This window comes from Nansenia antarctica (genome assembly GCF_963989245.1).
Source record: "Nansenia antarctica genome assembly, chromosome: 17".
NCBI classification, from domain to species: domain Eukaryota; kingdom Metazoa; phylum Chordata; class Actinopteri; order Argentiniformes; family Microstomatidae; genus Nansenia; species Nansenia antarctica.
This window is the reverse complement of record NC_137687.1, coordinates 25,029,665-25,055,391: the sequence shown is the minus strand read 5'-3', so window position 1 is coordinate 25,055,391 and position 25,727 is coordinate 25,029,665. Positions and strand designations below refer to the sequence as shown.

The 25,727-nt window shown below is 42.7% G+C and overlaps 1 long non-coding RNA gene across 1 annotated transcript; it reads left to right on the top strand.

The window, feature by feature from the left end:
* The first annotated feature begins 579 nt into the window (after window positions 1-579).
* Window positions 580-10,045, top strand: LOC308172623. Its single transcript, XR_013937861.1, has 3 exons — window positions 580-716; window positions 3,566-3,690; window positions 9,920-10,045. It is a non-coding gene; the product is annotated as an uncharacterized lncRNA (long non-coding RNA).
* Window positions 10,046-25,727: the final 15,682 nt, after the last annotated feature.

Sequence of the window (25,727 nt, the reverse complement as noted above, 5' to 3'; positions counted from 1 at the left end):
TCATCTGTGTTGGTAGGATTCCCTGCACTGTGAACTGTCCATCTGGGCAGAGAGATGGAGGCTTCTGCTTACTCAGTGTCAGAGAGCCAGAGGACACACCTTGGGTCCCCTGATGCAGAGACAGAAGGACAGAACCACCGGAAGGACAATCTTATTAGGCTCCAGCCACCACCACCACCACCTCCCACCCACAGGGACCATCACTCTCCCAACATTAAAGAAGAGTACGACACACCGTGGGACAGGTTTCTACGGGACTTTATCAAAAACCAAAAGGCCAAAGATGAGATGCTCAGCAGAGAAACGTCAGGGTGTCACCTCTCTGAAGCAGCGAATGACATGGATAGTGACAGTAATGACATGGATAGTGACAGTAACGGCAGTTCAGAGGTCAAGACTGGAGGTCAGGAGGTCAAGATCGAAGAGTGCTATGGTAGGAATTCCTCTCAGCAAAGGCCAACCACAGGCCGCGCTAGAGCTGACCAATCACATCCTGAGTCAGGTGGTCACAAGAGCAGCTCAGTGATTGGATTACAGGAGCAGCAGAGAAGGACAGCGGCAGGGCAAACCTCTGAGCAAAGGAAACATAGTTGTGGTCATGAGGACATGCGCCAGTGCTACGTCCAGTGTGGGAAGAAACTAAACACGGCGGATATTGTGAAAATACAGCAGCGAATTAGAAGACCAGACCAACACCGTTGTGCTACAACTGATCAGTAAGTCACACATGCTGCTAACGCTAACACATGCTGCTAACGCTAACACATGCTGCTAACCGCTAACACATGCTGCTAACCACTAACACATGCTGCTAACCCTAACACATGCTGCTAACCCTAACACATGCTGCTAACCCTAACACATGCTGCTAACGCTAACACATGCTGCTAACCCTAACACATGCTGCTAACGCTAACACATGCTGCTAACCCCTAACACATGCTGCTAACGCTAACACATGCTGCTAACGCTAACACATGCTGCTAACGCTAACACATGCTGCTAACGCTAACACATGCTTCTAACGCTAACACATGCTGCTAACCCCTAACACATGCTGCTAACCGCTAACACATGCGGCTAACGCTAACACATGCTGCTAACGCTAACACATGCTGCTAACCCCTAACACATGCTGCTAACGCTAACACATGCTGCTAACGCTAACACATGCTGCTAACCCTAACACATGCTGCTACCCCTAACACATGCTGCTACCCCTAACACATGCTGCTAACGCTAACACGTGCTGCTAACCCCTAACACGTGCTGCTAACGCTAACACGTGCTGCTAACCCCTAACACATGCTGCTAACCGCTAACACATGCTGCTAACCCTTACACATATGCTGCTAACACTAACACACGCTGCTAACCTTAACACATGCTGCTAACCCTAACACATGCTGCTAACCCTAACACATGAAAGGGCAATTGGTAATTAAACAGTAGGTAATTAAACAGTAGGTAGTTAAAGGGCAGTTGGTAATTAAACAGTTGGTAATTAAACAGTAGGTAATTAAACAGTTGGTAGTTAAAGGGCAGTAGGTAATTAAACAGTTGGTAATTAAACAGTTGGTAATTAAACAGTAGGTAATTAAACAGTTGGTAGTTAAAGGGCAGTAGGTAATTAAACAGTTGGTAATTAAACAGTTGGTAATTAAACAGTAGGTAATTAAACAGTTGGTAATTAAACAGTAGGTAATTAAACAGTTGGTAATTAAAGGGCAGTTGGTAATTAAACAGTTGGTAATTAAACAGTTGGTAGTTAAAGGGCAGAACTATAAGCACGTCTAACAGATGAATGTCATTTATGATAAGGCAGCAAGCTGGCTTGGAAGGGAGCTGCCAGTCAAGCGTGCAAAGGCCACGCCCACACAGCCTCAGAACTGTCTGACCAGGAAGTAGAGCCTAACTAGAAGATTATTTTTAGGGATGCACGATATGCATTTTTTCCAACAGATACCGATATTTACCTGCTTCTCGTGGCCGATAACCAATATGATAACCGATATTATTATATATTTTTTTTCTTCTTTCCTAGCACCAGGGGAGCCCCCCCCCTCCCAAATTTCGTTGTTTGGTACCTGTACTATATCAATGACAATAAAGACCATTCAGATATAATTTCACAGTTGATAACCTGTAGTTCATGCACACCTGAAGGTAAGAAAGGCTATGTAGTGAGCAAAGATTGATGATTTAATATTCCATAGTGATCTCACCAAATCTAACTTACATCACTATTGTTAAAACAACAAAGAGAACACTTCTGACTCTTCAAATGTTCATTTATTATTTCCTCTAACAAACAGAATCTGTTATAGACAGTGCACAATGCTTTTTTTAGCCAAGATCTGGCCTCCTTTTATGAAAACAAAAAAGGCTCACCTAAGAGTAATTTATTACCGCGGATGGCTGTCGCAGTATGCGAACCGGAGAACTCCTGCGCATGTAGCAGTGTCTTATTCATATTGAAGTCCATCCAGCCACTGGGCCGTCAAACTAAGCATACTGACTGGACTAACGTCAGAAGTCCATATGTCCGTGGTAAAACTTATCTGGCTTACGCTAGTATCGATCAGACTATGGATGTGTGTGGCGACTGTATCATACATAGCAGGCAGGCACACGTCTGCAAAATAGCGGCGACTTGGGAGTGTATACCGGGGCTCTAAATGTGAAATTAGCTGGCGAAATCCTTTATCTTCTACTACAGAGAAAGGCTGGTCGTCGAGGGCCATCAACTCCATTATTTTTTCATTGATTGCTTGAGCCTTTGAGCTGTCTCGAGTGAACTTCCTGCAGTTTTCAAATGCGTGTTCAATAGGCACAGCAGCTTTTTTTCCGCGGCTAGGCTACTAGGCTACTAGTGTTGATATTCCTTCCATACAGCGTGCTTGCAATGGTGAATCTTAAGGTGACTTATGAGATTCGTTGTGTTGTAACTCGTAGACCTTTGCCCTCCTCTCCGAACTTTTGTCGAACATGTGTTGCAAATTGCAAACGCACTATCTGCCTCAGAAACTCTGCAGAATGTCAGACACCGGGGAAGCTCTCATGTTTCGCTGTCGTCTATACACTGCGTGCCTGTACGCATGCGCAGCAGCATGAGCGCTTGTCTGACATTCTGCAGAGTTCATATTATCAATTCAATTCAATTCGATTCAAAGACTTTATTTATCCCCGTGGGGAAATTCGTTTTGCCGCGCCACTCCACAAAAAAAAATAATAATAATATATCGGCTCTATATCGGCTACAATTTTATAAAACCGATAAATACCGATAAACATTAATTTCCCATTATCGGGCCGATAAATATCGGTGCCGATAATATCGTGCATCCCTAATTATTTTCATCGTTTATTATGTGTTAACATTTTTCCTGGACACAAAATACAATTGGAACCATTTAATGTTTACTTTCCAGACCCTTAAATTACAGCAAATGCAATCAGTAATATTATTATTGTATTTGCAGGACGTGTCCTGTCAGTCTAGATGGGAGTTCAGTGAACTGTTTGTCTGTCATGTCTAATCGACCTGCGTTGTTTCTGCCTCCAGTGTTTCCAGCCGCAGGTCCTCTTCAGCTCATGTAACCATGGTAACCATGTATGAACCAGAATGCACCGAGTCCCCTGGATCTGGCCGTGGTTCTGATAGACAGATGAAAGACAGTGAGATGGATGGTGAGTCTTTGTTATTGGTGAGTGTCATTGCACTGTTGTAAAACCAATGCTGCCAGTGCAGTGTGAGTCAGTCAGTACCTGCATCGTCTGACAGTCCTGCTCTCTCCTGCTGTGTGGGGTTGATATATCAGGGCTAGTTCCCCAATCTAACCCAGTCCTGGACTACAGGACAGCCACATGTAAACACCGTTATCCAAAGTGACTTACTACATTTGTCTAAAGTAAGTGAATCAGTTTTTAAAATTGGGGAATAAAACATAATAAAAACAGACAAGAGAGAAATATGATAATAATAGCAACTGCACTCTACTGCTCTCTACTGCACTCTACTGCCCTCTACTGCCCTCTACTGCTCTCTACTGCACTCTATTGCCCTCTACTGCCCTCTACTGCCCTCTACTGCCCTCTACTGCCCTCTACTGCCCTCTACTGCTCTCTACTGCTCTCTACTGCCCTCTACTGCCCTCTACTGCCCTCTACTGCCCTCTACTGCTCTCTCCTCTCCTACTGCTCTCTCCTCTCCTCTACTGCTCTCTACTGCTCTCTACTGCCCTCTACTGTCCTCTACTGCACTCTACTGCACTCTACTGCACTCTACTGCTCTCTACTGCTCTCTACTGCTCTCTACTGCCCTCTACTGTCCTCTACTGCACTCTACTGCTCTCTCCTCTCCTCTACTGCTCTCTACTGCCCTCTACTGCCCTTTACTGCTCTCTACTGCTCTCTACTGCTCTCTACTGCTCTCTACTGCCCTCTACTGCTCTCTACTGCTCTCTACTGCTCTCTACTGACCCCTGCTGTCCTCTACTGCTCTCTACTGCTCTCTACTGCCCTCTACTGCACTCTACTGCCCCCTACTGCCCTCTACTGCTCTCTACTGCCCTCTACTGCTCTCTACTGCACTTTACTGCACTCTACTGTCACACAATTATTCAGAGCTTTGAACGAGATTATTAACACCCGAACACAGGGCTTAAAGTTCTCCGGCACGGTGACGGATTTCCGGTGCGGGGGAATTTTGAAAAAAATAAATAAATAAAAATCACATGCTATTTGTTTACATCGTAATTTAAAGAGTCATCTTCAGCAAAGAGACAGTTCCGCCTACCAATGGTATCACATTGTTCAAGCCAACCAACGACTTCTAGCCAATCGGAGGCAGAGTAGTGGGGCGGGCCTTAAGAAGTTGAATGAGTGTAATGTTAGCTTGTAGAGACGTTCGCTTTTAGCAGCCCGCTATCTCGCTAACATTAGTAAGAGTCTATTAAAATGGAAGCCAAGTTTCTTAAACCTGGCGAAGACACAGCTATACTAGAACGAGGAGTAAGGAATAAATGGCGCTGAGCATAGATAGAGGAGAGTAGTGAGGGGAAGCCTTATGGGACGTGGTGCCTCAAACTGAGGGAGCCGGGTGCTTGTTTCTGTACGCCGTGCTCAAAGAAACTCGTCTATACTATAGTATACAGGGCTCGACATTAAGGCTTGTCCGCTTGTCCGGGACAAGTACATTTTATGTTTGGACAAGTGGACTTCCTCCTGCAGTTGTCCGATGGACAAGTGAAAACAAAAAAACAAATCAATATTTATTAATATCTGCAAACATTAATTCCTCCTTCCGATCTGAATAGTAAAAAAAAATAGCAAGCAAAGCGATGCAGCGCCTCATTCTGGCTATTTCAGTCTCTTGTAGTTCGTTATCGTCATAGTTCGTAAATTCGCTCAGAGCGCACACTGCGTTCAACGTCATAAAGAGACCAAGTAATTTGATTGGACAAAAGGCATTCCATGAGTGCTGATCAGATTCCAGAGCGAGTTTACGAACGCAGTGTTGTGGGTCTCCTGTCACTAGTGCCATTCACGTGAACATGCGCATATTCGCTTCTTCTCAATGCCGCTTATTTTCATGTAGTTCGATGCGATCGTATATTTTAGGTTTGAAGTTTTAAGACCAGCACATCGCAATACGAACTTCAGAATGACACTAATGATAGATTTCTCAATTTGAATATAGGATACTATCCAAAGGCTAGCAAATAAGATTGCTTCCATTGGGGAGGGACTGTAGTTACAAACATTTTTTGTAAATATTCCTAGATATTCATCCCTCTTGTGGCCAATCTTAATCTAAAAGGGTTAGGGTTAGGGTAATCACTGATTACGTTTTTAAATAATTACAAAATATTGTTTAATGAATACATTTGAAAATTAAGGATACATCATTATCGAATCAATAGTAGTCAAATGTGTTATTTGCATACGCATACACTCACTGGCCACTTCATTAGGCACACCTTGGGGTTGGACCCCCTCTTTTGCCTTCAGAACTGCCTTAATTCTTCGTGGCATAGATTCAACAAGGTGCTGGAAACATTCCTCAAAGATTTTGGTCCATATTGACACTATAATATCACACAACAGCCCGTCTGGCACCAACAACCATGCCAGGTTCAAAGTCACTTAAATCACCTTTATTTCTCATTCTGATGCTGGTTTGAACTTCAGCAGATCGTCTTGACCATGTCTACATGCCTAAATGCATTGAGTTGCTGCCACATGATTGGCTGATTAGGTATTTGCTTTAACAAGCAGTTGAAAAGGTGTACCTAATGAAGTGGCCGGTGAGAGTATAATATATTATTATTCATATTATTGCTTTTTCAAAATCTTTGGATTTGGACAAGTAACTTGAGCTCTAGGACAAGTAAAAGATAAGTTCACTTGTCCGAAGGACAAGTACCTGAAAAAGCTTAATGTCAAGCCCTGCATTGTATATATATATATATATATAGTATAGTAGTTGGAAGAAGGTTATTGCTCGACATGCCTCAGATCCCGGTCACCAAGCTTCGGTTCGAGCGCTTGCTCATACAACAACCTTGCCGGGAGCGACGGCTACAGGTACCACTTCATCTTCAATGACCGACCGTGTTTGCGAGCAAAAGATCTGAGTGTGCGCATAGCTGAACATGATCTGTCTTTCACAATGGCTCAGCCACTCGTCGATTTGTGCAAGAAGCTATCAGAAGACAAAAATGCACTGACTAAGCTGTCCGTTTCCAATCAGCACGCCAGCTATTTAAACACACATGGCCTTTGTCCCTGAATTAAAAAAACGGCTGTGTGAAAAGGTTAAAAAAGCAACAATTTCAATGAATATCGACGAAGCTACTAATCGACGAAGCTTTTTTGATGATGATCTGGCCAAAGTAACAACACAACACCTAGTCAGCAGGAAAGTAAACATCGCCAACTCGTCAGCCCTCATGCAGGAGCTCAAAGATATCCTGGAGTCCAATGGTCTTGACTGGTCACTAGTCATCAGTATTCTACTGGATGTAGATCTATTGATCTATTGTTATAGTGATAGTGGCTTAATAAGTGATGCAATCAGTCTGGCCTTAAGTGATTTAATCAGTTTGTTCTTTTAAAGACATTTAAATATATTATTTTATTTTGTATTGAGTATAAAACAGTATTAATGCATTTTAACATTGAGGCATATATTTTGTATTGACTATAAAATAGTATTAATGCATTTAAACATTGAGACAAGAAGCTGTCTTCTGTACCCGCTCTCCCAATATCTCAAACTGTGACCCCCCTCTCCAAGAAGAAGTTTCAGGCACAGGATGTTTTCCCACTTTAAGCCCTGCGAACAGCCATGGGTGAGGTCATTAACACTAGAACAGCCACGGGTGGGGTCATTAACACCAGAACAGCCATGGGTTGGGTGATTAACACTAGAACAGCCATGGGTGGGGCAGGGTTTCCGTTAGAAAAAATGTGTGCCAGTCAACGTGTCCGGGAAGATTTCAATTTACCGGACAAACGTGAGAAATTCCGGTCATCATATTAAAATATAATATAGCTGTTTGTCGCGGTGATTACTGTTGTGTAGCCTAGCCTATATATGCCGTTTAATGTCTATTTCTCATCCGATACGATTAGATGCGAGCTATATAATATAGGCTTTCATGATTCGCATGCGCTATGCCATAATATTATGTCCAGTGCTGAACGTGCGCCACACTGGGAACTGAACAGACTGCATCGATCAATGAACGGACTCCACATTAAGTTAACTGAAGTCTGTTAAATTGTTTGGGATTAATGTGAGTTTTCTATCTTCTCTTTCCAGTTTTACCCTTTTTTATCAATAAAACAACGTCATTTCTATAACCAGGTCTCGCTGGTTGGGAAGGCATTTAGTTCAGCTGCCTGTCAAATCATACTTAATCGGACTCGCGAGTATGACAATGAGGAGAACATAACTGTTTATTGAGAAACGATTGATAGGCAGGCTGGGATACGTATATAAAGAAATACCACAATGTCTAGATTTATTACATTTTATTGAAAAGTGCAAGAGGTTACATGTAGGCTTCTGGCGTGACACATAGGCTAGCCTAATTTCCGTTCATATGCCTTTCATCAGATAAAATAAAATAAATAAAACTCTTTGAAAATAAATAGGCTTTAAATGAACTTAACTGCTTTCAGTAGCTCAGTCAGTCCCACATACTGATGACATGCGATGCCATTTTTTGCCATGTGAAATGCAACTTGTATCTGAGAGTGCAGCTTATTGTTAGCCGTTTCATTAGCCTGCTCACAGTGGCCTTTCATAGCGGTTTGCTGTTGCCTCAAACTGACCGCCGATATGTGCTCACTGCACCGCCTGTGATCAGTGAGATATTCTCATATTCGTTGCTCCTCTCATGAATCCGTTATTCCTCCCCGATTTTTTGCACGGTGAGCAGAATTTTTTTCCTTCCCCATCTAAACGCAGCCAGGGGAAATGTTCTTTCCATTCAACTCGGAACCCTCCAGTTGGCTGGAGGAGCCACTACCTCCATCTCTTCAGAGTCAGACTTCTCCTCAGACTCATTGTAGCATGTGGTTTCATGAAGTCATTGTTAAGCTTACTTTGTCTTGCCATGTTTACCTCTCGCTCACTGCTGTGCACTTTGAGCTGCAACGTTTGCAGGTTAAAAGCAGGGTTGCCAGATGGGCCGGGTTATCGCAGAATGGGCTACTGGGTTTAGCGGTAATAGACTGGTTAGGCTGTAAAATCCCATCTGGCAACCCTGCCACCGCTGTTTCGCGGAGCCATCATCATGCCGGCGTCAAATCATATAATAATAAAATAAATATATAGCCTATATATTCGTCTTTTTTAATATAGAAGGAATCAGAATGTGACAATTCAACTTTAGCGAATTGTATTCAAATTGTGCTTAGAGGGAATTATTTTCACCGGACATTATGACCGAAGAGATTTCAATTTGTCGGACTTCAATAGATTTCACCGGACAAAGACCGGTGATTACCGGTTAACGGAAACCCTGGGGTGGGGTCATTAACACTAGAACAGCCATGGTCAGGGGTCATTAACTCTATAGAACAGCCATGGGTGGGGTCATTAACACTAGAACGGTCATTTGACCTAGTGAGTAAAAATAAATTCTACCTTTGAAGTCGATCAAATTTCAGGACCCTCCTTTCATGACTTTTCCGAGATAAGTGCGTTCTACCACCCAGTATCCTTACATTTTTTAAATCTACCTAGTATAAAGCTATTTCTATAACAGGTTTTACCCCAGTTACATACACAGTAGTGATAGGATATTATATGTCTATGTACAGACAGTTATGAATGATAAACTGTACAGTAGGTCTCGCGATAGCTATCGCAGCAAAGTACTTGCAGTAGCCTACATTTGATTATGTCTGTAATCCTCAACAGATTTTCATGGAACAACATGGAACAAATACACATTTATTTATGATACCATATATAATGTGTATAAAGTGTATTTATGATACAGTATATAATGTATATACATTTTCAAATATTAGCATTTTATTTTTTTTATTTTTTAAATAATGATAATCAACCTCTTCTGCATCATCCGTGCAGCCACTCCCCGTGATAATCTGACCGTAATCCTGTATGGTGGTACGATGCTTGTAGGAGGTGCAGAGGTTTATCTCTCTGAGAGACATACTTAGATAGAGAACACTTTAATTCATATATTTGTATTCAGGCACAATATTGCACAATATTGCCTATTATCTTGTTAAATGTTGATATTTAATTTCTATATATTTTTTTCTTCTTAATATCCTAATGCTGTCTGTAAAGCACTTTGAATTGCCCTTGTTGTATCAAATGTGCTATACAAATAAACTTGCCTATGTAACCCTGTATATGTTCCTATTCTTACAGACCAGCAGAGCTCCAACCCAGGTTCAGACAGCGAGCCCAGCTCCACCACACCAGGAAACCATCAACAACACAGGAGCTCGAGGCGGAAGAATCACCTTAAAACACACCCACAGACTTACACCGGAGAGAAGACCTACCGCTGCCCACTGTGTGGGAAGAGTTTTAGTGAAGCAGGAGCCCTGAAGAAGCATCAGAGAATACACACCGGAGAGAAACCATACCACTGCTCCCAGTGTGGGAAGAGGTTCAATCAATCAGGAAATCTAAAGATTCATCAGAGAATACACACCGGGGAGAAACCATACCACTGCTCCCAGTGTGGGAAGAGGTTCAATTCAGCAGAATCCCTAAAGAAGCATCAGAGAATACACACCGGAGAGAAACCATACCACTGCTCCCAATGTGGGAAGAGGTTCAATCAATCAGGAAGTCTGAAGATTCACCAGAGAATACACACCGGGGAGAAACCATACCACTGCTCCCAATGTGATAAGAGTTACAGTGAAGCAGGAAATCTAATGACTCATCAGAAAACACACACCGGAGAGAAACCATACCACTGCTCCCAGTGTGGGAAGAGTTTCAATCAAGCAGGACACCTGAAGATTCATCAGAGAATACACACCGGAGAGAAACCATACCACTGCTCCCAGTGTGATAAGAGTTTCAGTGAAGCAGGAAATCTAATGGCTCATCAGAGAACACACACCGGAGAGAAACCATACCACTGCTCCCAGTGTGGGAAGAGTTTCAATCGAGCAGGACAACTAACGATTCATCAGAGAACACACACAGGAGAGAAACCATACCACTGCTCCCAATGTGGGAACAGTTTCAGTCAAGCAAGAGGTCTGAAGAAGCATCAGAGAACACACACTGGAGAGTAACCATACCACTGCGGGAAGAGTTTTAGTCAGGCAGGACTACTAATGATTCATCAGAGAACACACACAGGAGAGAAACCATACCACTGCTCCCAGTGTAGGAAGAGTTTAAGTGAAGGAGGAAGCCTGAAGATGCATCAGAGAACACACACAGGAGAGAAACCATACCACTGCTCCCAGTGTTGGAAGAGTTTTAGTGAAGCAGGACACCTGAAGATGCATCAGAGAACACACACAGGAGAGTAACCATACCACTGCTCTGGAAACAATCGTAGCTCTACGTTGGGTATTACCTACTGGTTATGCGGAGTTATTACAGGCATGTGAGCCGCACTGCCTATACTGTAATTCATGTGAAGTGAATGTGGCTCGTAATAAAATTAACGATGTTGTTATCAGTCGAGAAAATGAGTTAAGAAATGATTTTCTTTTACAACTTCAGTATAAGCATTTGCCTGGTTAGTAATCAAACGTTAAATCACCCTTCTCTGCCCTCTCCCGCTTCCAGACCAACGCCTACCCTATATTTTAGCACTTGGCTTAATTCAGCCGCTTTTCTTTGAGCCGCTATTAACCTGCGTTAAATTTAAAGTATATTTGGTGTTTATAGAAGGAAGCACGTACGCAATGTTAAACAAGCGCAGCTCGTTTTATAAAAAATGCTTACGTCCGCAGTGTTTCCTCCAGGAATTTTTCCATTGGTGGTGGATAGCTCTGTCCGCGCGTGCAGCGCGCGATTTTTTTTCCCGCATGCACGCGCATGAAACGCGCACGCGCGCTCAAAACAACGACCGCATTTCAAACTAGAGGGAGGATGGCAAAAAAAATAAAAAAGCTAAAAAAATCTTCCCAGATCCTCATTTGCACGACCAGCTGTCGCTGTAGGACACGTTCGATTGCAACATTCATTTATCCTTTATGTTCCCAGTTGAGGGCGTGTAGCTGTCGTTAGTTGGCCTGCTTTTATTTAGTTATGCGTACGTTTGAGTTAGTCATCTCTAGGATTGTTGTTTGATATTAGCCTATACTTTCTCTTATCTGCATTTTGAGCAACTGTACAAGACCCAACAACACAACTCTGATACAGGACTAATGTTACCTAGCTGCTATAGCTAACCCTGCTACAAGACCCAACAACACAACTCTGATACAGGACTTATGTTACCTAGCTGCTATAGCTAACCCTGCTACAAGACCCAACAACACAACTCTGATACAGGACTAATGTTACCTAGCTGCTATAGCTAACCCTGCTACAAGACCCAACAACACAACTCTGATACAGGACTAATGTTACCTAGCTGCTATAGCTAACCCTGCTACAAGACCCAACAACACAACTCTGATACAGGACTAATGTTACCTAGCTGCTATAGCTAACCCTGCTACAAGACCCAACAACACAACTCTGATACAGGACTAATGTTACCTAGCTGCTATAGCTAACCCTGCTACAAGACCCAACAACACGACTCTGATACAGGGCTAATGTTACCTAGCTGCTATAGACCCATTTGTACTAAACAACTACAACGTTGTATTGGACAATTGCTAACAATTGCTAACATACTAGACCACTGCTACGTTACTATCAACGAGGCTTACCGTTCGTTCCCGAGGGCACCGCTGGGAAGGTCCGACCATGCCATGCTCCTCGTCCCGAAATATATAGAGAAACTTAAATCCTGCAATACGACACCCAGCCATGCAGTTTCGTATCGCTCATAGCCACTGCTAGCTTCAGCAATGTTTGAAGTGTCTGGGACATATTTTTTCTGGAAAAATCCATCCATCTGTCGCTGACTTTTAGCCCGTTATTTGCGAGGAGAAAACACAGGCGCCCGAGCATTTCGGAAGCTGAGCGGGGATGGTTGAGTCTGCACGGTTCTCATGCCGGTTCACATTTAGACCAATCAGGAGTAGCCCTAATGTCATTAATCTGATTTTGGATCAGCGGTTAGAGAGAGATGGACGTGGATTTAGGTGCACTTTTAGTCAACATCCATTATAGCGCTGATCTAGGATCAGATATATTTTAATCAGCTAAAATGTAAAACATTTTGTTTGTTTTTGTTTTTTTTTGTTTGTTTTGTGGACTGAATCAATTCGTGGCGGAGGAAATTCATTCGTGGCGGCCCGCCACCAATAAATGCATATAGAGGAAACACTGGTCCGTTTAGAAAAATGTGCTCACGTGAAAGTCAAAGGTGATGTTCAAGTACCTTTTTATAAATGAGGCCCCAGGGGTGGCCAACCAGTTGGAGACTAAGAGCCCCAAAGAATTGTTGGGGTACCAGAAAGAGCCACATCATACATGCAGGCTCACAAAAGCTCTCACTCACACACACGCAATACATTTCCAATAGGCTATGAAACCAGTGGTGTCATTTCAGCAAAAGCCAAGGTATGGCAAGGTACAGAATAGGGGGGTTGAGGGGGGGTTTCAAATCAGTTGTGCAATAGTCTATTTTGGTGAGTTGTTTCTATACAATTGACTTATATTACATTAAGGTAATGAATAAAGGAGACAGCTACAGTATGTAGGTAGTAATCTACATCTTTCCTAGCAGGTGGACCTGGTTCAATCTCCTTAGAAACAAAACATTACAGATTTAGCTATTCTCAACTCTAAATTAACTGCACTGTTAAAACACTAGTATTGTAAGACCTCACCTGTGTCCCTGTACTTGTCTCTGCTGCCCTTTGACCAAAAAAGCTCCTTGTTATGTCCATTCTCCTTTTTTTTTTCACTGGCATATTTGTGTTACAGCTCACCTATTACAAGTGAGACGATTGACAATATCAAAAACATGCTTGCACACACACATATAACTTACTCACACACAAGTTAGTGTTACTGGCCCCAATTTGGTACAATTATTACAGAAATGATTGAAAATAGAGACATGGTTGACATTAAACTAGCTGTTGTTGTACCCTATGTAACATTCGCTACAGTTAGCTTCACAATCGCGGGTGACGTTAGGTCGGGTTTTTCCCTAAAATAAAATGTAATTAGAACATGTTTGTACTGACACAACATGACATGAACTTGTTCATTAATATATTACATTTGAACCAACAGTATTATGGCGTTAATACAGTTTGTTTAACCTACCTGAATGAATGAGAATCGTGGACAAGGTTTTAACATGAACGTTACTCATGGCTTGTTTACTGAGGAACCGATGTCCCGCTCCAGTGTTGCCAGATTGGGCTACTTTTGGTCACTCTGGACGGGTGGATTCGGCAGCTTTTAGACTGGTTGGGCTTGAAATTATCAATCCTGGCTGGGGGGGGGTGAGATGGAGCCGGGAGGATGTTGAGTTACCGTTGTGGATAAAATCACCAACATGACAACACGTCTTTCAGATACAATTTTCAGGGGATTTTTTTTTTATGCAGGTATGGCGAGTGCCATGAATTGCTAAACCAAAACGACGCCTATTGAGACACAGCGAGCGAGCCACACACTTTTAATGAATGGATTAAAGAGCCGCACACAGACAGGCAAAATAACATTGTGTACGTACTAAAGTCTATAAATACCAAATATACTTGAGAATGAGCTTTGTATTTATGCCCTGAGATAGTGGCTCAATTATAGCGGCTGAATTAAGCCAAGTGAGCGGGAGAGGGCAGAGAAGGGTGGCTTCTCTGTAAGTTGCATTTGTAGTGAGGCTGATAGGCATAACAATTGTGCATTTTATGACTAAAGCATGAACCTTTCTACAGTGTTTCTATAGACTGTAAACTTAATTTTTAGACGTGGAACCACTTCAGATTTGACCCTGACAGGTCAGGGGACACACATCATACATGCACGCTTACACACACACATACACAATGTTACCCACACACCTGCCCCAGAGTAGGCATTTACCATCGTCTCCCCTCAACACACTCAGAGTAAAGGGTTTGTTTTAGCCGTACTTCTCAGAAGTTCTCAAAGCTAAAAAGGGAAATATTAGTTTATTCGTTAATGATCGCGGTTAATTTGGCAAACCTTCACGCGGTAAAAAAGTATAATTATAATACGCGAATGAATCATATTACCACAGTATATACAGAACTCTATATTAGTTACTGGGTTCAGGTTGCAATCTCATCTGGAGTCATGGGTTCAAATCCTGCTTCTGACAACTTCGTTTTTGGCTTACATGTTACTAAATATGAAATACGGTGGAAATACACAGTAGTATTCGTTCAGTGGACCACTGACCAACAACGAGTGTTGGGTCATCGCAAATCTGAAGAGCCGCTCGTTTTGTGTGTTTGAGCTAATTCCCCTTCCTCTCACAAGGCTAAAGTACGGACCCCCCCTGGGGTCCCTAGGGTTAGGGTTAGGCCCTACGAGCCAGAACGATCGCAAGGATTAGGGTCAGGGTTAGGGTTAGGTTTAGGGTTAGAATCCTTCATTCTGGCTCGTAGGGTGTTACGCTTGCCTGGCTCTTGACAAGGTAACAAAAAGGGAGACGACACATGGTTAACAATAATAGGATATTTATTAAAGAATATAATGTTGAATGGAAATAATGATAAAGAAAATAGTAACGACAACCAAAAACGGCTGCTGGTCGACAAAGGAAGAGAGAGAGTCCATCAATCTAACCCACTCTTAAAGTGATCCAGGGACAATTAGCATCATCACCCACACCTATGCCCATCTGGAACACAGAGAGAAGGTAGACCGGACAACAGGTGTAATAGCGCCCACTATAGGTTCTGGTGTGGATCGTCACATAGGGCCTAACCCTAACCATAACGAATTACTAAACAGAGGGAACAAATGACTAAACCGAGGGAACTAATTACTAAACCGAGGGAACTAATTACTAAACCGAGGGAACAGATTTACTAAACCGAGGGAACGGATTCACACATCAAATACATTTTTTCTACCATGTGACCCCAGGGGGGCTCCGTACTAAAGTGATCTCAAGAACGAATGGTATACTTTAACCTGTGTCCTTCTTAGTTTATGTAGGAGCTAAAGTATACAGTATTCTGTGATAGCAGTTCGAGAATGAAAACAACAGTGATCAGTTTGAAGAAAGAAACTGTCTGTAAGCAAGACATAAGCAAGACAAACTGTCGATTTCTGAAGTCCTGAAAGTCGGAACAGCGCCACAAAACCAACCAGTGGTCGAACAACAAATAAATAAAGTGTTTACAGGTTTTCGCTTTAACACTAACATCCAAACCTCAAACACAATGACCAAAACCTGAAACTGGTGTATTTTATCTCACACCAATTCTGACAAACACATTTCTTGCTTATCACTCGTTTTGCCACTCTAAACCACCCAGTTAACAAAACACTAAATACAATTCTCTACATTTGGCACACACTTCCTTGATAAAATCTATTGTGTTCTAGGGCTGCAACTAACGATTATTTTGGTAGTCGACTAATCTGTCGATTATTTTTCCGATTAGTCGCGATTAGTCGTGTGGCTTTTCGCTGCGCGTAAATGGCGACGCAGAAGCATAAATCCGGCTTAACTAGCTATCTAACCTAACGTTACGCCAAGCTACAGCTGCTCACAGAGCTAGTTGATTGGCTAGCTAGCATTGCTGGCTAGACTACAGACAGCTCACGTTAGTAGGCTACGCTTGGCGCTGTTTATCTTACAGACAGCTCGCTGGTGGACTCAACATAATTGAAATAGCATTCACTTATCAAGCATCATTCATGATCATCCACCATGACTACCTGGTATTTTAATAGCGACCACCCCTCACTTCATTTAATCTCGCGTTCTCCTGGCTTCAACATGGAAAACCCCTGCTACGTAACGTTACATACAAGCGCCTCTGTCTGTCACACGCGTGCCACAGGGCAAATAAATTAATAGCACAAACGCTCATAGCATGTACAGCCCTGTCCATGAGACGTTGTTTTCCAACATGTAACAGTAAAGCTAACATAAACATTACGACCCTAACAATATAACGTTAGCCAGTTGGCTAACAACGTTAGCTAAAACTTACCCAGCTGATTCTTGCATGGCTCCCGTAAAAAAAAAAAAAAAAAAAAACGCTTTTTTTTTTCATATATCTTTTTATGCGATTAGTCGACAACAACATTTCACGTCGACGAATTTTCGTAATCGATTAGTCGTGACTACTCGACTAATCGTTGCAGCCCTATTGTGTTCACATGGAAAACACTACCATTCAGAATGCTAAACTCAAAACATCAATCACACTCCATATGGGCAAACACCTATTGCATTTGAATTAGCAATCATAGCTTTAGCAATAAGGGCTAAAGGTGAGCTCTCCTGTGTTGAAATATATCTGAAGTATATCAGGGCTGGATTCGTCATGCCAGGCGATACTTTCCCCTCTGCTTGGCCAGGGAGAACATTACCTGTGATGTTGACAAGGTCTTGTGGCCTTTGTGTAGAGTATATGCAGAAGGCTTTTTTTTTGTTTGTTTCTGTTTGTTCTGTATGAAGAACACTTTACAAATCCAACGTTCATTGCTGAGATGTGTACAATATTTCAGAATAATAATAAAATAACGCAGCCAAAGTAAAGTAATTAAAAGCTAGGTTACTTTAGGGCGAAAATTATTTAATCAAAAACAACTTGTACTATGTTAATTTCATCTGTGTAGTAGTGCCTATGAAACACTTGATCGATCTAGATCTTGTGTGCAACACTGACTCTTTCAAAGTGGCCCTAAGGCCCTTGGTATGGCACTAAATTGATGCAGGATGGCAGGTTTTTCTCCAGTGTTTATAAATGTTGCTGTGGAATTGCATGAAATGTACAAAATATAGATTATGAATCGCCAATGATTCTGTAATAGCTGTTTAGCTGAAATGACGGCACTATGGACAGCAGGGTTCTCCCCAGGACTCTTGAACAGTATGGAGCTGGGTTGCATGATCACAACCCGACTCACGTTTATTCTTGTCAAAATTCACAGAGGAACATCATAACGCTTTCACTTTTGCTTTAGTTTTAACAACAATAGTGTTGTCGATCAAAAGTAGTTACTCTATCATTACTAAATATATAGTTTAATTTGCCTTGAAATGTTTACAGCGTGTGGCAACACCACTGTGTTTTAATCATTCATCTTTGTAGGGGGAGAGCCAATGTATGTTTTTCAAGTATTCGAGGGCTATGCGAAAATATATTTTGCGTAAGGGGAGGGTCGTCAATTTTGGTATTTTTGAGGTTAAATCCATCCGTGTAACACCCCCATCATAAATAAAGATCAGTCCCGTAACCCAGAAACACAACACGCTTACTGTAAGAAATTGTTATCTTCAGGGTAAAGGTTGTGGTTAGGTATACAGTAAGTTTATGTTTGGTTAGGGATAATGTTTCAGTCTAACCGGATGAGCAGCCTATAACCCTACCTGTAGCCTCGGTCTAACCATAAACTCAAACATAAGCTTGTAACTATGCTTACACTTATGCTCTAGTTAGTATGAGGACATCTCACCCCACTCCCTGCCTATGTGTCAGACCCACCTGGGCAATGCATAGCAGCCATTTTGCATTTAACATTGGCCCTTTTGTGTCCCAGACTAGCCCTGAACGTGGCTGATTCCCTGTTCCTTCTGGAGGAGGCTGAGGGGGCTCCAGACCCCTTCTTTGGTGTGATGGGCTCAGGAGACCAGCTCCCCAGTCCCTACAGCAGGGGTCACCAACTACATTTGTCCAAGGGCCAGAATTTTTCGAAGCATACACTGTGGGGGCCGGACTTATATTTATTTATTTGATTTAGGCATAATTAGCATATTATTGTTTAATATTTTCACTTTCTTTCAAAATGTATTTTATTAATGGCTTATTATCAGTGTTAACAGACTCCTGACACCTATACTGCAGCCAGCCACCAGGGGGCGATCAAGATATTTTGGCTTCACTTTGTTATTACACATTGTAATCATTTTCAGTTATCAATCATGCAAAATGTCACTCTCAAACAACCTGAAGCGTAAAATTCACGTGGTAAACCGCAGCTTTAATGAGGAATGGACTGACAAGTACGCATTCATCTTGCCAACATTTAGTAAAGCAAAACCTGCATGCCTCATCTGCACTGAAACGGTAGCTGTTGAAAAACAATACCATCTTCGCCGTTACAATTATACAAGGCATGCAGCTTTCAGAGAATCATACCCTGAGAAGTCATACCCTGAGACCCGTCACAGAAAAATTGCAAACTTAAAAGCAACTTAAAAGCTGGATATGGACATGCCAGTGGAATTATTAGCAGAACGTTATCTGAATGAGAGGGCAACTACCGGTAGTGCATCTCTCCGGGCTGTCTGGGTTCTACAAGCATAACAAGCCATTTACCTCATTCATTTTTTAGTTAGTTGTTATTTAAGTCACTATAATGTGCATGTGAAAAAATCGACTAGAACACGAAATGTTAAACAAGAGCATGTGTGGAAAAAAAACACAAAATGTTAAATGAGATCTATGAGTTTGTCCCCATTCTTGCATGCGAATAGGCGCTACGTCTGCAGCATTCCATTTAAAAGATGGGAATTAGTTTCAGCTTTGCTACTGCTATTTAGATGCAAGGTTGCAGCTTTGTGAATGAGTTAGGTCTGAATCGTCCTGCATTGGAAGAACTATGCTATGGCCGCGTTCGTAAATTCGCTCTGAGAGAGTCAGAGCGTCCACGTGACTGCCTCTAGTCCAATCAAATTACTTGGTTCCATGACGACGTTGAATCCAGTGTGCGCATCGACGAATTTACGAACGCGCCCTATATGTTCTAAACGGTATTTCCATCCTCACATTTTCTGAATTCATTAATATTTAAAAAAAACATAAATATTCCACGGGCCCGATGGGAAGCTTTGGTGGGCCGCATCCGGCCCGCGGGCCGCCTGTTGGAAACCCATGCCCTACAGGATCCCTCAGGTACTTTCAACGTTAACCAACAACAAAACATTTTCTCTACTTTAATTAGAGTTAGAATTCAAATTCTCTGTTGATTCATCAAATGTATTTACAAAGCATTATTCTAAGGCTTAGCACACAGAAAAGGTGGTACATTGATTGACCTTGTTTTATGGCGATTCTGTTACTTCCCCAGCCATGGCAGATTATGGCGGCTGTGACTACACAGCGCTCTCCAGTGGTCAGTTCCAGAACTGCATCGGAGGGGGAGGGTGAGTCAATTCATAGCCAACCTCTACTGGTTGCAACTCTACAAGAAGCTTCTTTCTCGAGTTGCAAAAAAAAAGACACAGACTGAAACAGAAAGTGGGAATAAGGTCAAAATACTCACCAGAAGTTTCCGCTAGAAAGATAATAAGACATGTTAGAGTTGCCCCCCCCTAATATAAGCACGTGTGGATGTGACAGAATGGAATAGGTATATTGCTTCCACTTGTACAATCCTCTAAAGATCTTTATGAGTTTCAAGGGCACACCGTTGCTTCCGGACAGGGCTAAAACATAGTCTGTTATTGAGATCAGATGACAAATCTTCACCAAGAGATCAGCGTCTCTAACGTTGGTACTTTTCCTCCACTCTCCCTTTTTTCTTTTCCTTCTCTTGTCTCTATGTCCCTCTCACCTCAGGTTTTAAATCCACGCCAGAAGCCATCACCCTGAAAGAGACGGAGCCGGTCATGGTGACCACTCAGGTGAAGGCGTGGGCCTGGGAGAGGGTTCTTGGATTAGCATCGAAAATTGTCATTTTGAAATTCATTCGTTTGAACTGTTTTTCCATATTATGAAAGTGCAGATTGTAAGCTTTCAAACGATGTGTCATACATTGACATCTGAAATCTAGTTGAAGAAGATATGCTTATTTGAATGTTGGTACCCCTCAAACCAAATACCGGAGAAAGACGCTCTGAATCAAAACACACGCAAAACAGTTGCTAGTAGCTAGCAAGGAACATCACTATGAACACCTAATTGCATTTGTAGCATCACATCACAACATGCTGATTGAACATCAACATGCTAAAGACACATAACTCCACATAATTAGATGATCACACAGTCCTTGCTTTTGCACACGTCCTAAAACGTAAGTTTGTTTACAAGCCATCTATCACTTACCTAGTAGTCCATGGCAGATGATGTAGTGAATACAATTCACAAATCATAAGTAACAAACTGTTGTTTGTTATAACCTCAGCAAATATTTTCAAGTCAAGACTAAAAACCCATATTTTAAATATTGCCTTTAAATGACTCAATAATTAATTTATATAAATATAAATAATTAATAATAATTAATTTATTTAATTTATTAATTTATTAAAGCAAGTTATTATTATTATTATTATTATTATTATATCGAGTGGGCTCTTCAACACTTCAACACTTCACATTTATATATATTTAAAAAAGGTCATTTGCGTGACGTGAGAATCGCCGACATACAGACCTTTTCACCAGCAACTTTATGTGACACATTCTAATGCTTTGGTCCTCATATCGGCGACTAGTCAAAATGTTCTGACTTTTCTTTTGAAACACGGAACTACGTTTCAACATTGTTGAGAATCACAACACAAATTCGCTAGTCAAGCCAAAATACTGCAACGCAATGGATTCGGTGAGTAATCCCCACTGCTACCGAGTTAACTATGACAATACTTAGCAGGCTCACAAAACAAGCTGCGTTAGTTGACTAGTGATGTGTCATTTATTTTTCAACAACGAGGAATTGTATTCACATTTTTCTAAAGAAAAGTCTGATCATTACATATGAGGATCAAAGCATTATAACATGTCACATATGTGGTCTAGTAGTGGTCACTACTAGTCACTAGTAATAAAATCATAATGTGAATAATTGCACTCCCAAATAGGCAATTTCAAGTATTCGCGGTAGCCAACATTTTAGGATATTGCTTTTTTTTTCAGACCTGTGGGTTCTTGGCCTGATAACAACAGTAGTCCCTTACCTGATGCAACATACTTAAGACAGAAGAAATACACTGTGCAAGGACTTTGCATTGGGTCTTCTGAATTCCCCCTTCAGAACCTGGCTGCCACCTACCAGAGCCCAAATATCAAATCGCCAAACCAGAAACAGTACCCAACTCCAGATCCCCAAAACAAGAACAGCAAGATACAAAACATTACCCATCCCATTCTTTACAGGTCTCCTGAATGCCAAATAACATAGGATGAACGTTTTAGCCTTACCCACCACCGCCATAGACTGTGCTGATAAATCAAGATTCACTCAGTTATTAGCACTGTTTTTATCCAAAATTGTGTTTTATATTTTGATGTTGTATTTCATTGATGTTGACGTAAGAGTACTGTTCCCCACTGAATGGCTCAAGACAAGAGTGTTGAGCTGGGTTTTTTATTGTTACTTATCTCTCTCTCCCTGTCTCTCTCCATCAGTTTGAGGGAGCGGAGCTACCTGAAGCCACAGGCAGAGAGATCGACTTGCTTCTGGAGCAGCAAGACCAATTCTACGGGGGTAAGAGAGATGAGAGAGGATAGTAGGATTCTCTAAGTAATGACAGGCGATCGATATGGACATTTGTTAGCGTGAAAGGAGTGAAAAGGTGTGTGTGTGTGTGTGTGTGTGACAGACACAGAGATTGAGGAGAGGGAAAGGGAGAGAGAGGGAGAGAGGGAGAGAACAAGGGACCAGGAGGGAGCCATGACATCTATTGACCAGTAAGTCCCCTGGGACCCTTTCACAGGCTGATCTTACTGCCACAAGGGCTGTGGTCACTGTTCAAGTCCAGCTAGGCACCTTGAACTGTCTTCTTTTTTTTCTTAATTTTTGTTGTGTGTGTTTTCTGATTACAATAAATGAGGAAGCTAGATGGTTATTAAGATAGTACCCATCATTGTATGTGTGTGTGTGTGTGTGTGTGTGCGTGTGTGTGTGTGTGTGTGTGTGCACGTGCATGTGCATGTGCACGTCCAGGCTGAAGGACACGGTGGTGGTGGGGGACAGTGTGTGGCTGCTGGACAAGGAAGATGTCAGCCCGTGGTCAGCCCGTGGAGATGCCACTAGAGGCCCCGTACTCCTCAGAGAGAGAGGAAGAGTCAGAGAGAGCGCCAGAGAGAACACCGGAGAGAGCGCCAGAGAGAGCGCCGGAGAGAACGCCAGAGAGAGCCCCAGAGAGAGCGCCAGAGAGAGCGCCAGAGAGAGCGCCGGAGAGCTCTTGTGGAGAGGTGTGTGTATGTGTGTTTGTTTGTGCTTGTGTGTGTGTGTGTGTGTGTGTGTGTGTGTGTGCTTGTGTGTGTGTGTGTGTGTGTGTGTGAGAGAAATGGAGACAGTTACATTCAGTTACAGTCATCAGCCTAGCCTAATAGACTATCTAAGGTTACTCTTAGCTTAGTGTCTCTAACATACACACGCACTGACTGCAACTTGTCCATGTGTGTCTGCCATCATTCATACAAAATAAAGTGCCAAAAGGCTTAACTGCCCAGAAAGCAGCAGTTAAAATGTTTAAAGGAAGAACTACATACAACACTCGAATAGCCGTTTCAGTAAAATATTTTCGACACAGTATTTCATATATTGGTGCCAGTGTTAGCGGCATTCGGCGGGAAACCTTCGTTTTCGACTACACTGTACGGGCAAAGGTCCTTGCGGATAAACTCAGCAATAGACTTGGTAATAGTCGTAGCCCTCGTGGAGTTAAAAGGAAGCCTAGCTTTGACATATAATGGTCCCAGATTTTCGATTTGTAGGGTAGAGGTGCATTTCATATTTGTTTTTCCCCGCTTTCCGCCATTTCAGCCATTCATCATCTTCAACGTAGTTGGGTCACTTCTGTTCAACAACGCGCGTGCGTACTTTGTCCCACCCCTAATATACTGTGATAACCCTCTCACTGAGACCGTGGGGATTTGCACACACGAGCTAGAGGCGGAATGAAACAAGGAGACCAATTGGCCATTACCGGCATATTTATTCCTAACTGAAGGTAGGGGGGGCTCTGCCCGTCCAATTTAGGATTGTAAAGGGTGAATAACCTAGGGTCCCTCTACCGGAGGGACACATCTGCGCAGCGTTCGGTCGATAGTGTTTCATCCGGTGCTCTGGCTCCGACTCCGTGGTTCAGGGGTATTCCGTCCCTCTCTCCTCCGTGCTCTCGGTCTGTCACATGAATACAGCCGTTATCATATTTGGATAAAATTGTTCACGCCGGAGGCCGGCTCTCACCCGTATCTGTCGTGTCTGGCGTAGACGTAGTTCTCCCTGTAGTTCTCCCTGAAGTTCCCAGTGAGTTATGCGGTGAGCACAGTGAAAGAAAATAGGAAGCACTTTTCTTTTTTGGAGAATAGGACACATCGTGAATAAAGAACCTTGTTTATTAATTTCCAGATTTCCAGTCTTCTACCCGTACACAAACATTCCAATAACTTAAATAACACTTTATAACACTAACACTTTATTATTAGTAATTGTATTTTTTATTATTATTACAATTATTACAAATTAACAAAAAATGTCAGATTGGAGAGGATTGGAAGGGCTAGAAGGGAGAGAGTGGGCTAGAGGGGGTGGAGACAGTTTGATAGATGATAAATTCATGTGATAAAGTGGTTGACGGTTGTTTATTTCTTTTCACGGTCGAGACCCATAACCGCCAGTTACACGCTTATACTATTACCGTCACAGACCCGCTGTAGTGTCTCAATAGGCCTCATTCATCAACCATGCATACACACAGCTTTGTTTGTAGATTTATATATATTTTTTACCGTAATAAGTAAATGCCTGCCTGGTGATTTCTGTACTGCAAAATAAAGTGGGACCGAAATATCTCCTGATCCCCTCCTTCTCTCTGCCTCTCCCTCCTCCTCGCCCTCCTTCTCTCTGCCTCTACATCCTCTCCTTCCTTCTCTCTGCCTCTACATCCTCCCTCCTTCTCTCTGCCTCTACATCCTCTCCTTCCTTCTCTCTGCCTCTACATCCTTTCCTTCCTTCTCTCTGCCTCTACATCCTCTCTCTCCTTCTCTCTGCTTCTACATCCTTTCTCTCCTCTCTACCTCTAACATCCCTCTCTCCCTCCTCCACTCTGCCGCTACATCCACCTCCTTCTCTCCGACACCTAGCTCCCCGAAGTTGTCCCCTCTCCTAAGAGACCGGGTCGCAGGCGACAGCTTGTTTTCGCCGACCCTCACACGCAGATCTCCATGGAGGCAATGCAGTTGCAGATCAAGGACCCTCTTGCTGAGACCATGCCCCTGGTAAGACCACCCACCCTCCTACCAGGCACCAGAGGAATTCATTGAAGAATTGATTCTTCAAATCAGTCAAGTATCTTTGTCTGGGTATCTAAATAGATTTTTTTGTTTTGTTTTAAGGAAGTACTGTTCAGTAGGCTGGTCACAATAAAAGGCCACTCTAAAATGTGCCGTTTTATCACATAGCACAATGCCACAGCTGTCACAGGTTTTGAGGGAGCGTGCAATTGGCAGGAATGTCCACCAGGGCTGTTGCCCGTGAATTGAATGTTAATTTCTTTACCATAAGCCGTCTCCAAAGGTGTGTCCGAGAATTGGAATTGGAAACGACTTTGGAGATGGTTTATGGTAGAGAAATTAATTTTCTATTCACCGGCAACAGCTCTGGTGGACATTCCTGGAGTCAGCATGCCAATTGCACGCTCCCTCAAGACTGGCGACATCTGTGGCATTGTGCTGTGTGATAAAGCTGCACATTATAGAGTGGCCGGATCTGGCCTGCGGGCCGCCTATTGGTGATCCGTGCTTGAGGAAGTGTAGTTGACCTCTTTGCCTAGTGTTGCTGTCTCTCTCTCCCAGTCCAAGGTGCTGATAGACCCCGCCTCCCGGTCCACGGTCGCCCCCGGAGAGCTCTTCAGCGCCCCCGCCTGCCGTGAGTATCTCATACCTCTGCTGAGAGAAACTTGGATGACAAGGTTCGACGTTTCAGCGTACCCAGAGGTAGACATAATGGCTCTTTCCCA